We start from the raw sequence: 17,595 nt of genomic DNA, 5'->3' as shown, positions 1-17,595 counted from the left end.
CAGGGATAGGTCTGGGGGAAGAGTGTTCTTCTCCTTCATAAAATTATGAAGGTATGAATGAAACGTGGAGGGCTCCCGTCCAGGCACCCTCCTGGCAGGCTGTAGAGAGGGCGAAGGTCCTTGGAGAACTATGTCTCCCCGGCGGAAGAGCGATCCCCCCATCCCCAGTTCACAGAAAGGGACCAGGGATCTCCTAAAACCATCCCGCGGGTCGCGGAGAGAGGAAAGTCCGGGATAAGGCTGGAAGAGAGCAGTCTGGCTTGAAAGGAGCAGTTGGTTCCGTTTGACAGTCAGCTGATGAGGTGCCGAGAACTGGACCGATTTTGGTTCCGCTGGTGGTCCTTGAGTCAGGAGCCTTAGAAAGGATTAGGACTAAAAGAAGAGCGTGCCAGGGGTAATTTTGATAAAGATATGAGCCAATTTGTATCGTCTGCTGTATTAACCTATGGCGGGGAAGCCTCTGCCAGGGTTTAAAGATCAGACGGGTTAGTGAGAGAGAGAGGGAGAGAGAAATTGCATGCAAAGGAAGGAGTCAGAGAAAGACACAAAATAACCAGATAGAGAGTGTTACTGCTAAAATAAATGCTACTTTTATTGGGGGATTTGTTACATAGTTCAGGGAAGGGGAAAGTGAAGAAAAAAGATCTTTTAATAATAGTCTGCTGCGGTCCCGCTCCGTTCCTTTTGGTGATGGATCTGCGGAACTCTCCGCTGCGGGTTCAAATTAATTTGAAAGCCGGGGTCTCGGTCATCACCATCTACTGTTTTGATTTTGGAGTTTTGTAATACTGGTAGCCAGATTTTGTTCATTTTCATGGTTTCTTCCTTTCTGTTAAAGTTGTCCACATGCTTGTGGATTTCAATGGCTTCTCTGTGTAGTCTGACATGATAGTTGTTGGAATGGTCCAGCATTTTTGTGTTCTCAAATAGTATCCTGTGTCCAGGCTGGTTCATCAAATGCTCTGCTATGGCTGATTTCTCTGGCTGAATTAGTCTGCAGTGCCTTTCATGTTCTTTGACTCTTGTTTGGGCGCTGCGTTTGGTGGTCCCTATGTAGACTTGTCCACAGCTGCATGGTATCTGGTAGACTCCTGCAGAAGAGAGAGGATCCCTCTTGTCCTTCGCTGACCGTAGCATTTGTTGGATTTTCTTTGTGGGTCTGTAGATGGTTTGTAGGTTGTGCTTCTTCATCAATTTGCCTATGCGGTCAGTAGTTCCCTTGATGTATGGTAAGAACACCTTTCCTCTGGGTGGATCTTTGTCTTGACTCTCATGGCTTGTTCTTGGCCTTGCAGCTCTTCTGATGTCTGTGGTGGAGTATCCATTGGCCTGTAGAGCCCAGTTTAGGTGGTTGAGTTCACCTTGGAGGAGGTGAGGTTCGCAGATTCTTTGTGCACGGTCTGTCAGGGCTTTGATTGTGCTCCTTTTTTGACTTGGGTGATGAACTAATTAGGGTGATTAACTGAAACATTAATGCTGGCTCCCAGTGATAAAGGACTCTTGCCACACCTTGGACTTTACACAGATATATATTCTTTCCTTTCCTTACTTAGTTTATCCATACCTCACAACCTCTGAGGATGCCTGCCATAGATGTGGGCGAAACGTCAGGAGAGAATACTTCTGGAACATGGCCACACAGTCCGAAAGACATACAACAACCCTGTGATCCTGGCCATGAAAGCCTTCGACAACACAATTTCACTGAAGTTTGCTTGTTTGTTTTTGTTCACTAACATGGCTAAAACAATGGGATAGTTATGACAGGAAAGGATTAACAGGATCAGGAATTTAGAATATGTAGATTCATATTCCTATTCATTCATATTGTGGGACCCCAGCCTAAAATTTGGCTTTTTACCAATGAATGGAAGCAGGTGCTTAACCTGTCAACTACATCCTGAAAACACTCAGAAGACATTTTAGCCCAAAGTTCCCTATCTAAGTTCAGAGACTGCCCCTGGCAGCGCAGCAGGTTAAACTGCAGAGCTGCTGAACTTGCTGACCGAAAGGTTGGCATTCAAATCTGAAGAGCTGGGTGAGCTCCCGTTGTTAGCCCCAGCTTCTGCCAATCTAGCAGTTCGTAAATTGCAAATGTGAGTAGAACAATAGGTGCCGCTCCAGCAGGAAAATAACGGCGCTCCATGCAGTCATGCTGGCCACATGACCTTGGAGGTGTCTACGGACAATGCTGGTTCTTCTTCGGCTTACAAATGGAGATGAGCACTAATCCCCCCCCCCCCCTAGTTGGACACGACTAGACTTAATGTCAGGGGGAAACTTTTATCTTTACCTACCAATGAATGGAATCAGTTGCTTAACCTGTCAATTACCTCCTGAAAACATTCCCAAAGACATTTTAGCCCAAAGTTCCCTATCTGAGTTCAGAGACTGGATATAAACATAGCAATGAGAAACTGGTTGGTGGGGGCTGGGACATGAAGAATTTGCAAGGACTGCTGGTGGGCACAGGGAAAGATAACCATCAATTTCTTGATTGTCTCCTCTGACTGATATTGTTTGTCACTGATGCCTTGGCAAACAATTTATGAAAGTAATAAGCCATTGGTTTGGAACTAAACTCAGGTCATCTCATGTAAGAGGAAAGAAATCCAACATAATTCCAAACTGCCTGTGGCCCTCCTTGTTAGTATCTCAGGGTGTTAAAAAAATTTGGAACACATTATAAACACAGACAGCAGCCAAAGACAGTATTTGCACAGTGTTAATGTATCACCCCCTATGGCTGCTGGTTTCCAGACAACTGCGTTAATATTGATTTCTTTCACAGGCTCTTAAATAGTCATCCTCAGCAGTTTCCTGTTTTGGACTCCTGTCCAAGCCTGGTACTTACGGTATAATCCTGGGGAGATATAAGCCGTAAGTCCCACTGAGCTCAATTGGGCTTGTTCCCAGGTGGGTTTAGATAAGATTTCAGCTGAAACAATGCATATGTGAATTAAGGCCAAATGAACACACATCTGCTTTCCTGGCAAAATATGCATCTATTTTTAAACAAATGTAAACTTTGCATTTCTGACACAGTCCAAAATGTCTTGCTAAGTAATTCTAATTTGCAAGGAGCAGCAGCAAAATAGAAGGCCATAATTTGTCATCCTTGTTTTATTTATTTGCATATACAAGCAGTCCTCAAGTTAAAACATAGTTAAGAACGGGGGTGAAACAACAGGAAGTGAGAGAAATCTACCCCTTGGAAGGGAAACCCAGTCCTGAAAGTGTTATAATGGGAAAAGTGTGTCTCCAATGAAGCTTTATCACCAATCCTTGTTTCCACATCCAGCCAATTTTTTCAAAATCTAATTATCATAGGGACAGAAAGTGAGCTGAAATCTGAACAGCACAGACAGCAAAATAAACACCACAGGGGTGTTGACCCTTCCTTATGCTATCCAAAGTTTAAAAACTTACATTTTGGGGTGGAGTTACACTTTTTTTTTTCCATGTCAGGAGCAACCGGAGTTGCTTCTGGAGTGCGAGAATTGGCCGTCTGCAAAGACGTTGCCCAGGGGACGCCCGGATGTTTTGATGTTTTTACCATCCTTGTGGGGGGCTTCTCTCATGTCCCCGCATGGAGCTGGAGCTGATAGAGGGAGCTCATCCGCACTCTCCCCAGGTGGGATTCGAAAGTTACACTTTAAAAATGTACTTGTTCTGACTCATATACAAATTCAACTTAAGAACAAACTTACTGAACCTATCTTGTTCATCACTTGGGGACTTCCTGTAGTTTCCCATGCCCATGCTCTTGTCTAGGCATTTTTAGTTCTGTAGATGCAAGGGTGGAATATTATGATTCCAGATTGTCTCCTTGGGTTTTATGTATTTTGGTGCCATCCTGTGACAAGGTCCTGGTTTAGTTTCAGTCCAATCCTTTTTCATTGCTGGAGTGGGCAAGCGCAGATGAAGGAAGGAAGCACTCAGGTAGATTTCTTTGTTGCCTTCGATAAATGAGTCATAACTTCTTATACTTATTTCATAGTAGTTATTGTGTGTCCCCAAGTATTTCTGATGTACCTGATGTATCTGATGTACCCTATCATGGGATTTTCCAGGCAGCATTTGCTCAGAGAGGGTTTGCCTTTGACTTCTCCTGAGGTTGAATGTGACTTGCCCAAGGTCACCCTGTGGATTCCCATAGCTGAGTGAGAATTTGAACTCTGATTTCCTAGACATATTCACCACACTGCAGGAATGGCATTAAAGTCTGTGGTTCCTAATCACTTCTTATGTTAATGGAGCCACTAATCTTCTCTAGGTTTAAGTTTGAATGTCAAAGTAGCCATCCAAGATGCCAACCCCGATCCCCAAACAGACTAATCACCACTGATAGTTCCAATAATGTCTGCTCTAAAGTGGTAAGGTAAAGGTTTTCCCCCCTGACATTAAGTCTAGTAGTTTCTGACTCTGAGGTGCTCATCTCCATTCCTAAGCCAATGAGCCAGCATTGTCCTCCAAGGTCATGTGGCCAGCATAACCGCATGGAGCACCATTATCTTCCCACTTGAGCGATACCTATTGATCTATTAAAATTTGCATGTTTTTGAACTACTAGGTTGGCAGAAGCTGGGGCTAACAGCAGGAGCTCAACCCGTTCTCCAGATTTGAACTGCTAACCTTTCAGTCAGCAAATTCAACAGCTCAGTGGTTTAACCCGCTGCACCATCAGGGACTCCACTCTAAAGTAGTGTTCCCAACCTTTGGTCCTCCAGATGTTTTGGACTTCAGCTCCCACAATTCCTAACAGCTGATAACCTGGCTGGGGTTTCTGGAAGCTGAAGTCCAAAAAACTGGAGGACCAAAGGTTGGGAACTGCTGCTCTAAAGCTTCACCAATATTCATCACGCCATTGACATGTGAGTCACCATAATTAAAACAGAATGAGAACTAACCCTGAGTGCATAGTTTAGAAAAGTTCCTTCTTTGAATTACAAAGAATCCCCAGCTAGAATGACCACTAAGGTTACAGCTAAGGCCTTCCACTCTACTTAGATTTCCATAGCACTGCTAACCTCCTGTTGCCATTGGGACAGTTTGGGGAGTCCTAAGTGGGCCTGATCTAGCATCTGCGATTCCAGATCGGCCCCACTTGAATGGTCAGTGTACAACCACCCCAAGATTCACCACTTCATTGACTTGGGAGTCACTACTCACCATATATTGAACTGCGACAGAAAGGAGATGGGAACTACCCCTAAGTGATTGCAAAGTTTAGAAAAGTTCCTTCTTTGAAGCATAAATTCCAGAATCTTCAACCAATACGGCCACTAAAGTCTACAGCAATCTTCCACTCTGCTTAGCTAACCTCCTGCTGCCATTGGGGCTTTGCTGGGGATCACCTGATATGGTTATATTGTTTTGATTACAAGGCTGGCCCATCTCTGAGAAAGGCAAGAGAATCTAAGACTAATCCTACCCCAATTTGCATGGTTTAGTGGTGACGTCAAGAAAAACCAAAACCAAAAACCACATTTCAAACTGAACATGAAGCAGCCTTCATTATGGGAAATATCTATGTATTTATATTGGTGTTAATTAGGTCACTTGATTCACAAGCTGCTCAGTAAATAACAAAACACACATGCATATTCATTCCCCATCCCTAAGGAAGTATCCATATTGCGCAATCTGGTGAAGACGCTGCCTGGTCTCTGGGGTCCCCAAGGCATTGAAGCTCCTAATGCTCATGAATGTGGAAAGTCCCCAGCTGATCGGCTTCGCTCCTGTTGGCAAATTCAATTTCTGCAGTGCCCTCCAACTCTTCTATGCAATCTGGTAATCCTGATAGTCAGAGAGGTCAAGCAAATAAAATGTTCTCTTGCTAAGGGGAATGATTAAATTAATTAGCCGTACTCCGTGGAGTGGAGAATTGGCTAAAGAATGTATTAACCCAGGGTTGTAACACTAGCTTTAAGAAAAGTTTAATATCACATGGAAGAGAAGCCACATTTGTGTCACTTCAAAATGGGCTGAAATTCTAGTAGGGCTCCAGATGAAGCCAGATTCTGCTTGAGGCTAAGAAAACAATAGGATCTCCTCCCCATTCTATGTACAAATGTTGGTTGTACAGTTGGCCATATCCATAGATTCTGCAGCCATATCCATACCCATGGATTCTGCATTGAACTGCATTATATGAGTCTACACTGACCATATAATGCAGGTTAATAGCACTGCATTATATTAGTTTACACAGCATTATATGAGTTTACACTGCATTAAATGTGTTTATACTGACCATATAACTGCATTTTATGGCAGTATAAATAGGACCAGAGAACAAGTAACTGCTTTCTACAGCTCTGTTCTTCTTATGTGAAATCTGCAAATATGTGTGTGGATGTGCACTAAGCAGTAATACGGGCCTAGCATCATTTTAGTTTCTGCTAATTAGCTTGACTTCATTTGCCTGCCATTCCCTGTAATAATTTCCACAGAAACATTATGATTAAGTTTTGCTCCACAGCCTGAAGGTCGACCTAATCTAATTATGTCTTTTCCTTGTGGCCTCCAAAGTTAATGAGATTGAAGGAGGTTGACTACCTGTCTTATTTTTTTATGGCATGTTTGTTAATCAATTTGGTTGTTTGGTCTTAGTATTATTATTATTTTTAGATGTATAAACCACATTTGGAAGTTTGTCGAGTCCAGAGGCAGACTCAATGCTTTGCAATCAAGACAATGTGACAGCGCTTTTTTCCTGTGCAGTCATCTGCTTCAACATCTGCAATGGTACTTCTTGAAGAATTATCAGTATTTAAGAAGTCAGTGGTATTCTTCTTGTAACTATTAGTGGTGGCATATAGTCTGAGATTTATTTTATTTTGAATTCAGGCTGTGCCCAGCATATATATATATATTTAAAAAGCATATAACTATGCTACATAGACAGTCCTCTGTAACCATTGATTCTGTATCTATGGTCTGAAAAGATTCCAAAGAAATAAAGACCACCCAACCTTGATTTTGCCATTTAATATAAGGGAAACCATTTTGCTACACCATAGCATATGATGAGGCTTAAGCATCCATAGATTTTGGTATCAACAGGGAGATTTGGTACCAAGCCCCAGTGGATACCAATGATTCACTGTAATTAGAATCACTAACAGTTTTGCGATCTAATTGTAATAATTTACAAGAGTTTTAATAAAACAAGATAAGAAGCTGCTTACTTTTACCAAATCAAGCCATTGGGTTTTTAAACTCAATATTGATTACAACAAGGGTGGGGATCTAAGCTGGAGACCTTGTGGTAGGGAACATGTGGCCTCCAAAAACTGAACTGAACTCACCAGTTCTATCCAGCAGATCCAAGAATGGACCATGAAAGAGCTGTAGTTCAGCATTACATAGAGGGCCAGACATTTCCATCCCTGGTCTACACTAACAAATAGTAGTCCTTTGGGCTTTCCAGTTATTTCAACACAGAACTGTTATTCACCCAGGGAACTTTTGTGTCAGAGACAGAACGCCACCAAATAGGATACAACACAGTTTATTGAGGTTACAGAACTAAAAATTGCCCGTGGGAAACAAAAGACTAGGCAAACACTTGACTTCAGTGTGAAAAGTAACAAAAATAACTTCGTTTGAGTTTAAACAGTTCAAAAGAATAAACCGGATTAAACAGAAGTTTAATCCGGGTTAAATCAAAAGTGCTTACTTCAGCCTGGCAATTAAACAAACAAAAACTGGTAAACAAAAGGTCAAAATGAACACAAAACCTAGCAGCAGATTCCCCTCTGCTACTCAAGAGCTACAGATGAGTAACTCAAGCTGTTTACTCCTCCGTGCAACGAGCGAAATCCAGGTCCAGGCACATCAATCAGGGTAACGGTGGTCAGCAGGGTCCCAATCCGGTCCGAGGTCGAAAGCCAAGCGCAGAAGTCTAAGGTTCCACAAGTTCCACTGATAGCCACAGAAGGGATAGTCCAGAGTCGTAGTCAGTCAGTCAGTCCAGCGTCAATCCAGAGTAGGCAAATAATGTCCGTCAAAAAGACGACAGAGGTCCAAGCTATCAAGATTAACCACAAGTTGCACAGAAAAACCCCACACAGTTCCTCCCGCCGTCTATGCCCAGTGTCCTTGGTAACTTACGTATCCAGCAACGAATCACACCCGTCTTCAGGAAGTTCCCCAACAAGAGCCCAAGCGTTCGTCCAGATTACCTTGCCCAACGCAATTAGCCATTGATCCTAAACCCCATTTTATGCCAGTTCATAACTCCTCATCGCTGTCAGCTGCTATCCTAATTCCAGGTGCCTCCTCATCATCATCCTCATCAGAGCTAAAACACCTTTGACTACGCCCCACAGCATCCCCAGCTGTGGATCCTGCTCCATCCCTCCAGCCCGTCCATGGGTCCGATCCTGCAACCCGCCAGTCGCCTCCCATGCTATCATTGCCGGTGACACCCAAATCCTCCCTCCCACGAGTCCATTCCATATCATCCTCCTCTGAGCTAACCATCTCTTCCTCCATTCCCTTGGTAAAACCCTCAAAGGAGTCTTCGTCTGTTGGTTCTGCAAATAAGTCTCGGAGCCGTTTCCTTTCGCGCTCCTCAAAAGAGTCTGACTCTCGAGGAGTCTTACGACCTCGTCTCCTAGTATCGGAGCCAGAAGGCTCAACCATAACATTTTGCATGTAAAAATCTGTGCTTGAACACAGAAATATGTTCCCTCTGGGAGACTATTAAAAAGGGGAGAAGATGTAACTGAATTTTAAGATGTGGATCTTGGAAAAAGGAATTAACATATTAACTGGTTTTGTTGCTGAAATAATTACAATGCTTCTACTCTGTAGCTTTAAATGGAATTGTATTACTGTGTGTAGATGTTGGATAAGTTCAACTTCTGTGAAAAGTGGAATTATACTATGCCTGAAAACAATACAAAATGTGGAAGAAATCACACTAATCAGAAAAAAATGGTTCCAAAACTGCAGTCCTTATTAAAAACACTTGCTTTGGCTCTCTACATTTTCTAATATAAAGTTGTGTTGTGCTTTGTGGACCCATACTGGGAGAAAAGTGGGATATAAATCAAATGAACAAATAAACAATTTAGAAAATGCACATATGTTTTCTTTTATTTTGCCCTTTCCCAGTTAAATTTCGGATAGCCAGGTCTCCACACACTGAGGAATGTAATTTTCATGTCTCAATCCATTTTTGCAAGGAAAGAAAATAAGTTTCTCCCCAGGTTCTCTCACTCTGGACATTTCCTTTTGCCAAACACATTCCAGCTGTGTTTGGCAGAGCTTGTGAAGTCATATTGGGCTACTTTGGATTTGCCACTGGTGTTTACAACAGACATTGCCAGAATATATCCAAGTATACATGGAAACATATCCCCATAAATGCTATTCTACTTGTCATAGCCAAGTGGCTTTATAAGGTAGGATGGATTCGGAATGAAGTACAGTGGGCCAACACGTTCCGCTGCAATTTGGTTCCAAGGTCACCAATGAGTACAAAAATCCATAGATGCTTTAATCCCATTATATTCAATGTTGTGGTAAAATGGTATTGATTTTATCAAATGGCAAAATCAAGGTTTGCTTTTGGGTTGGTTTGTTTTTTAAAGCCGTGCATGGTTGAATGTGGATGCAGTGGACTTACTGGAGTAGTATCTAACAGAAGCTTTGTGTGCAAATAGTAGAAAGCAATAATATTTACATTCAGGCTGTTAAAGGTTTCAGCTGCTGATTTCAGCAGTAAGGTCGACTTTTAAATCCCAGGGATTTACATTACGATGTTCAAATATGAAACAGATTTCTATCCACAGAAGTTTTCACAGTTTGGACATAAACATTATTGCCTGAGTATCAGGCTGCTGTTAAGGGCATAGATACAATGACCATCCTGAAAAGCTGGTAATCCTGCAGGAATATAGTTCAGCACTTTTAAGGTGCAGAGGACAAATTTCAAGCCTATCTCACTAAAATTAGGCAATGTTTTGTAAGGAAGTGGTTAAAAGCTGAAGTCTCAAAATCCAGTTTTAAAGGCTTGATTGAAGTTTTAATGGACAAACTGAAAGACTCAATAGCTGTTAAAAATGGAACTATATATCAGGGCTGGACGCAGCCCTCAGGATCTCCATGCTTGGTTCTGGCCTCCAAGTAGCAACTATGCTTTTAAAAAGCCTCTTTTGGTGAAAATAAAACCCTTTAAAAGTTTAATGCCAAAAGAGAAGGGAGAAGGCAGAGCTGGGAGTGGAGGCTGCATCTGCCAAGTCAAAACCCAGCTCTCTTGTGTCTGCCTTGCTTCTTTTCATCCCTTCACATGCTGATGATAAAAACCTCTGCTGGAACTCTAATAAGAGTTTTTAAAGATCACAAGTTCTATATGGGTGCCTTTTAAGAAACATGTGCACAAAGGATGATAATTCCACATCAAATCCCCAGTTCAGATGCACCCAAAATCTCATTCAGCTAAATGGAATTATATTTGAGTGACTGCATTCCAAATGGTATGGAAGAATTTGGAAGCCATTGTGTTTGAAATATAGGTTGAGCATCTTTTATCCAGAATCTTGAATTATTCTAGAATATGAATCTGCCTACACGGGTGGCTGAGATGGTGAGACCTTTGCTTTCTGATAGTTCAATGTACACAAACTTTTCTTCATGTGCAATTTTTTTTAAAAAAAATATAGTTTATATAATAATCTTTAGGCTAAGAGTAAAAAAAGATCCATATGAAACATGAATGGCTTGGGTACCATCTCCAAGACATTTCACTCTGTACATATATGCAAATAAGGGTATTCTGGTCCAAAGCATTTTGGACAAGGGATACTCAATCTATATGAAGTTATAATGAACTTGGCCCAAATGTTGCCAGGCATGTTTGCATGACTGTATTGCTGTTGTCTAATTGCATTGCTATTAGTCATTATAAATAGTATGTCTGATGATTCATTTTTTATTCTTGGTTAGCCAGCTGCCGTAACTGTCACCCCCCCCCTTCCCATTTTTCAAGTTCTTACATTTCTTGTGTTTAATGGTTGCTCAGCTGATCTGAATTTGATGTTTCACTTTCTCATCCTTGAATTTTAAAAGAAAACTATTTTTAGCTGAACCACATTTGAGGTCAGAACAAATTGTTAGGATCCTCCACTGGCATGTCTGTGCAATTACTGCTTCAACTTGTTAGTCTTCAAAGTACTTGGGAGTGATTTTTATGTTTCCTAGTACGTTTACTTGGGGTAATTTTGAACTGAATGCTCTTGCTCAATATGGTACTTATTTTGGCCCATATTCTGAAATAGGAAAGGGGTCTGAATATGCTTCCAGATGCTGCTGGACTGCATATGCCACCAACCATAACCAGCATATATAAGGAGGAAGAATGCTGGGAGGGGAAAACAAGCATTGTCTTCAAGGCTGCATGATTTTCCATTTGTTTTGCATCTTCTCTTTTCTCCGTGTTAACCAATTCCAACAGTTAATACAAAACAAGCAGCTACTTATTCACTTGATTTGCAAAAGTCTTGCTGCTTTGGTTTCCACTTTGGGAAAAAGGTGGAATATACACCAAAGCAAATCAACAGTTAAATACCCTAAGTGCTGATCTAGCAAGAACTTATTTTCAAACAAATAAGCTTGGGAACACAGCTGCAGTAAATTTTTGGAAACACAAAACTTTTGTGGTGAGCTTTCCCAGAGGAAGAGGAATGTTTCAAGACCATCTCTTAGCGCAGGTGTGGACAACTTTGAGCCCCCAGATAGTCTTGGAATAATAATAATGATAATAATAATAATAATAATAATAATAATAATAATAATATCATCCTGCCTGCTGTCCTCATTGATTTAAGTGGGCAACAACAGCAGATTAAAAACAAGTACCAGTTAAAAACACCTAACATCAGTTTAAAATGATATATAATTGCAGCTCCTAGCTTTCCTCACCACTGGCCTAAGGCTGCTCCGAGTTTCAGTCCCACAATGAATTTCCAGCAGCTTTAGGCATCATAGCCAATGGCAGGAATGCTAGGAGTTGAAAATTCAATAACATCTGGAAAGTCACACAATCCCCACTCCTAAAACACATACACGAGGAGATGGTAGTTTATCCTTCAGTCAGGATCTGGAATAACATGGTAAATAATGTGGGATTTATTCCCTAACGTGGTCCTAAATACCTGACTTTACTTTAATAATAATAATAATAATAATAATAATAATACCTCGTTTTATCTCTCCAAAGGGGACTCAAAGTGGCTTGACATAAGAGCATTAGAATGCTAGGAGGGGCATGGCAATGTGAGCCACTCTGGAAGACCACACTATCCCCACCATGGATTTATTTGCATCATGTTAACTAAGGTTAACAGTATGCAAAATCTCCAAAGGATGGAAGGCATGTACCTTGAGTTTGGAAGACTGCCTAACTTAAGACACTGTGGACTCAAGGGCTACATGTTATAAATATTTTCACATACGTTTCTAAGAAAGTTGTGAACCCACGAATCCAGCACATAATGGACAAAGAAGACACAGCGGTACTGTTTGGTTGATTTCTCCCCACCTACGCAGAATGTACTGTGAAGCTACCCTCTCTAAACTGCATCTAGCTCAATTGAGTTTCCACGGTGGTTGCCGCAGAACAAATGTTGATGTCTTTGGGCATTTTAAAGACTAAAAAATTGGCAGAACAATCCTATGTGGGCGTCTGTGAGAGAACTCCATGGTGGTAAAACACAATTACTGTATTTCATCAATTCTAAGGTAACACTTTCCACCTATATAAACATTTTGAAAACCAAGATGCTTCTTAGAATCACAGGTGCTTTCTATATATATAAATATTTTTTTCCTGTTTGTGATACTGAAATTGGTGTTTTAGTTTGGTGTTTCCCCTGACATTAAGTCCAGTCGTGTCCGACTCTGGGGGTTGGTGCTCATCTCCATTTCTAAGCCGAAGAGCCGGCGTTGTCCGTAAACACCTCCAAGGTCATGTGGCTGGCATGACTGCATGCAGCGCCGTTACCTTCCTGACGGAGAGGTACCTATTGATCTACTCACATTTTGCATGTTTTCAAACTGCTAGGTTGGCAGAAGCTGGAGCGAATAGCAGGCACTCACTCCACTCCCCGGATTCGAACCTGTGATCTTTTGGTCTGCAAGTTCAGCAGCTCAGTGCTTTAACATACTGCGCCACCGGGGGCTCCCTTAGAATCAATGGCATCCTAGAATTGATTAAACATGGTAGTTTTCCAATGCCAAGATTGAAAGTTTCTTCTGCTTTTCTTTTCCTCCAATGGAACGCACTCAATACAAATTGATCCAGTGAGTATTGGCATTACGAGGAGAAAATTATGAGTCCATCTACACTGTAGAATTAATGCAGTTTGGCACCACTTTACCTGCCATGGCTCAATATGAGTGGCTGTAGTTTGATGAAGCACCAGTACTCTTTGGCAAAGGAGGCTAAAGACCTTGTAAAACTACAGCTTCCAGGATTTCCTAGCATTGATCCATGTGGTGTCAAACTGCATTAATTCTATGGTACAGATCAGGGGTCCCCAAACTTTTTAAACAGGGGGCCAGTTCACGATCCTTCGGACCATTGGAGGGCCGGACTATAGTTGGCCACTGAGCAATAATAACAACAACAACAACAATAAAAAAGAGGGTTGGAAGAGACCCTTTGGGCCATTGAGTCCAATCCCCTTCTGCCTTTGTGCACCGAAAGCACAAGCAAAGCACCCCTGACAGATGGCCACCCAGCCTCAATGTTAATAATAATAATAGTAATAAAATTACGATCTGCCAGCTGCAAAAGGCCACCTACTGGGATCTGCGCGCATCATCCGAAAATAAATCACACCGTCCTAGACACTTGAGAAGTGTTCGACTTGTGATTTTGAGATACGAAATCCAGCATATCTATCTTGTTTGCTGTGACATAATAAAATAATAATAAAAAAATAATAACATAATAAAATAATAATAATAATAATAATAATAATAATAATAATAATAATAAAGAGGGTTGGAAGAGACCTCTTGGGACATTTAGTCCAATCCCCTTCTGCCTTTGTGCACCAAAAGCACAAGCAAAGCACCCCTGACAGATGGCCACCCAGCCTCAATGTTAATAATAATAATAATAATAATAATAATAATAATAATAATAATAATAATAAGGGTTGGAAGAGACCCCTTGGGACATTTAGTCCAATCCCCTTCTGCCTCTGTGCACCAAAAGCACAAGCAAAGCACCCCTGACAGATGGCCACCCAGCCTCAATGTGAAGGAGGAGGAGGAGGAGGAGGAGGAAGGGGGGGTTGGAAGAGAAGAAGAGACCCCTTGGGTCATTTAGCCCAACCCCCTTTTGCCCTTGTGCCATGGGGGCCGGATAAATGGCTTCGATGGGCCGCATCCGGCCCCCGGGCCTTAGTTTGGGAACCCCTGGTATAGATGCACCCTAACTTGACATTCACTATCCTAGGAGAAAGACCTTCATTACTATTGGCAGCAGAGTTTTCTGTTGGCATATTAGAGAATCTCTCAGAGGTAAATGCTGTCTGGGGATCTCCTTTCGACAACAGAGCAGCATCTGCACTGTATTATGTTTGTGCCATATCCTATGGATCCACAGTTGGGTGGGCATTAAACTGTAGTTCAAAGCTAAGGATTGAAATTCTCATAATTTAATTGGATTTCTTTCTTAATAAACATCTTCAGACACGATAATGCCGTCATAAGCCTTGACAGGTTTGTTTTCCCTCTTTGGCAAATTTAATATCTGTATAGCAATATACATGGGAATGGAAAAGGTAATGGTAACGAAAGAGGTTTTAGTAAGTTGCTGGCTTTTCTGTACATAACCAAATGTATACACGACATGAACAAGAAAAACATTCAGAATAATAATGAGTGATTATACTGCCTTTTCAGCAATGTTATGTTAATAGCACTGAAGATGTTAAATAAGCAGAGAATAGAATGATTGGCTATTGTCTGCTGTTATGAATGAATCCCTATACTCTTTTATACAAGTGAGTTTTCCATAGAGAAGCTGAAAACCACATTTGAGTCTTTTATTTTTTCCTTTTCAGACAAATGTTTTATTTTGGTAGCCATATGTATGCATGTGCATGTGTGTGAGTGTGTATATATACACACACAAAGTCAGCAGAGTATAACATGACATGTGGGTCACAACAGATCTTAAAGGTGACACAAAATTGTCCTTGCTCTCCTGCTTTTTGCAAGTGATGACAAAGTGCCATCTAGTGGAATGTTTGCATTACTGCCTATAAGACTAGCAAAAGCTTTATTAGAATAATAAAGTACAGTAGAGTCTCACTTATCCAACATTCGCTTATCCAACGTTCTGGATTATCCAACGCAGTCTGCCTTTTAGTAGTCAATGTTTTCAATATATTGCGATGTTTTGGTGCTAAATTTGTAAATACAGTAATTACTACATAACGTTACTGTATATTAAACTGCTTTATCAATTTGTTGTAAAACATGATATTTTGGTGCTTCATTTGTAAAACCATAACGTAATTTGACATTTAATAGGCTTTTCCTTAATCCTTCCTTATTATCCAACATTTTCACTTATCCAACATTCTACTGGCCCGTTTATGTTGTATAAGTGAGACTCTACTGTACCAAATTAGACATTTACATCTCGATTCACAAATAACTTAATCTTTAGTTTGTTGACTTTCAATGTTTTCATATGCCATTCAAGGAGATGTTGGGGTGCTGCTGTGAAACAAAGCGCACCTTTCCCTCATTTGTCTTTATACATTTGTTGTTGTCGTTCACTGACAAGCAACTGATCTTATCAAACAGGGGTTGGATATTTTGCATACCCTCCAATAAGCATGTATTGCAACTTCCAAAAATCCTTGTCAGCACAACCAATGGTGAAGGATGGTGGGAAACTAGCTCAATATCCAAAGGAGGCACAGAACCTTCCCTGTGTTAAATGTTGTTACATGTGTTGGTTTTTGTTAAAAGGAACTTTTATACCAACTAAGAGCTCATCTACACAGTTACTGTAATCCTGTACCAGTCTGGCATTGCAGTTCTGAAGTGGTCCCAGATTCAGTGGAGCTGTTTATGTACTCCATCCCAGAGTTGAGGCAGCAGCATGTACTAAGATTAGCCCGAACTGAACCTGATTTGATCCCGCTGGACAGCCATCCTTACCTAGAATCACAGAGTTGGAATAGACCTTAACACCCATCCAGTCCAACCCCATGCCATGTAGAAACAATCAGTCAAAGAGGGCCATCTTTGCTTTAGGGTTATTATCATAGGGGAATTTTGGAAGCAAGACGTGTCTGTACTTGGTCCCAGCGAGATCCAGGCTTGGACAAGCCATTTCAAGCCAATAACTAAGTAATCTGGGAACTCACCCGGCTATACTGGCCTACCTCTGGTCAGTGACAGTCTGTGAAATTTCCAGCACCTTCAGCGAGGTGCCAAGCTTCAATAGGAAGGATCTGCTCTTTCTACTTACAGCCAGACCAACTTGGGCATTTCTACCAGAGAAAGTGAGCAAGGGAAACTTTCATCTGTTCTTCGTCTCTGGAATCCTCCACAACCAGCAAATTCAAGAACAACCAGTTACCTTCAAACGTTAAGTATGGACTTTGTTGTGGGGAAATCAAGATAGTGCCTGGGTGGAGATAGACCCAAGACCAATTAATAAATTGTTAACATTTCTTGAAAGCAATAGCGTGGACATTGATTCTGTGGGGTGCCTTGCTCAAACAGGAAAGCAATCCAGTAACTCCCAAGTTGATAGAAAGTCGGGGCACTTTAACGCTAAAGACATTGATGCAGCAGCAAAAAAAGCCAATGGGATTCCGGCCTGCATAAATAGGGGTATTGCATCTAGATCCAGGGAAGTCATGCTACCCCTCTATTCTGCCTTGGTCAGACCACACCTGGAATACAGTGTCCAATTCTGAGCACCACAACTGAAGGGAGATGTTGACAAGCTGGAATGTGTCCAGAGGAGGGAGACTAAAATGATCATAGATCAAGCCCTATGAGGAGCGGCCTAAAGAGCTGGGCATGTTTAGCCTACAGAAGAGAAGGCTGAGAGGAAACATGATGGCCATGTATGAATATGTGAGGGGAAGTCATAGGGAGGAGGGAGCAAGTTTGTTTTCTGCTGCCCTGGAGACTAGGACAAGGAACAATGGCTTCAAACTACAGGAAAGGAGATTTCATCTGAACATGGGCCCTCCCTCCGGGTGTTTTGGACTTCAACTCCCGCCATTCCTCACAGCCTCAGGCCCCTTCCTTTTCCCCCTCAGCCGCTTAAGCGAGGGGGAAAGGAAAGGGCCTGAGGCTGTGAGGAATGGCGGGAGTTGAAGTCCAAAACACCCGGAGGGCCTAGGTTTGCCCATGCCTGTCGTAGACACAACCATAAACACGGAAACGGAAGTGACCTTCGCCGAGCTTCTCATTGCCCGCCTTCTGTCTTGTTCTTTGAACGTGGTGCTAATAACGACGACGGCGGCTCCAAAAGCTCAAAAGACTTTTTTCTCGCGCCGACCTCGGGCGCCACTGGCTGCGGTTGCCTAGTAACCG

At 41.8% G+C, this 17,595-nt stretch overlaps 1 long non-coding RNA gene across 1 annotated transcript; it reads right to left on the bottom strand.

Moving 5' to 3' along the window:
* Window positions 1-8,119: 8,119 nt before the first annotated feature.
* LOC134296557 (uncharacterized) lies at window positions 8,120-17,590 on the bottom strand. Its single transcript, XR_010003353.1, has 2 exons — window positions 17,454-17,590; window positions 8,120-16,200 (listed from the first exon to the last, which is right to left on the bottom strand). It is a non-coding gene; the product is annotated as an uncharacterized LOC134296557 (long non-coding RNA).
* Window positions 17,591-17,595: the final 5 nt, after the last annotated feature.

The sequence above is a fragment of the Anolis carolinensis genome, chromosome 1 (assembly GCF_035594765.1).
Source record: "Anolis carolinensis isolate JA03-04 chromosome 1, rAnoCar3.1.pri, whole genome shotgun sequence".
Classification (NCBI taxonomy): domain Eukaryota; kingdom Metazoa; phylum Chordata; class Lepidosauria; order Squamata; family Dactyloidae; genus Anolis; species Anolis carolinensis.
The sequence above is the reverse complement of the archived record's forward strand: the minus strand, read 5'-3'. Positions and strand labels throughout refer to the sequence as shown.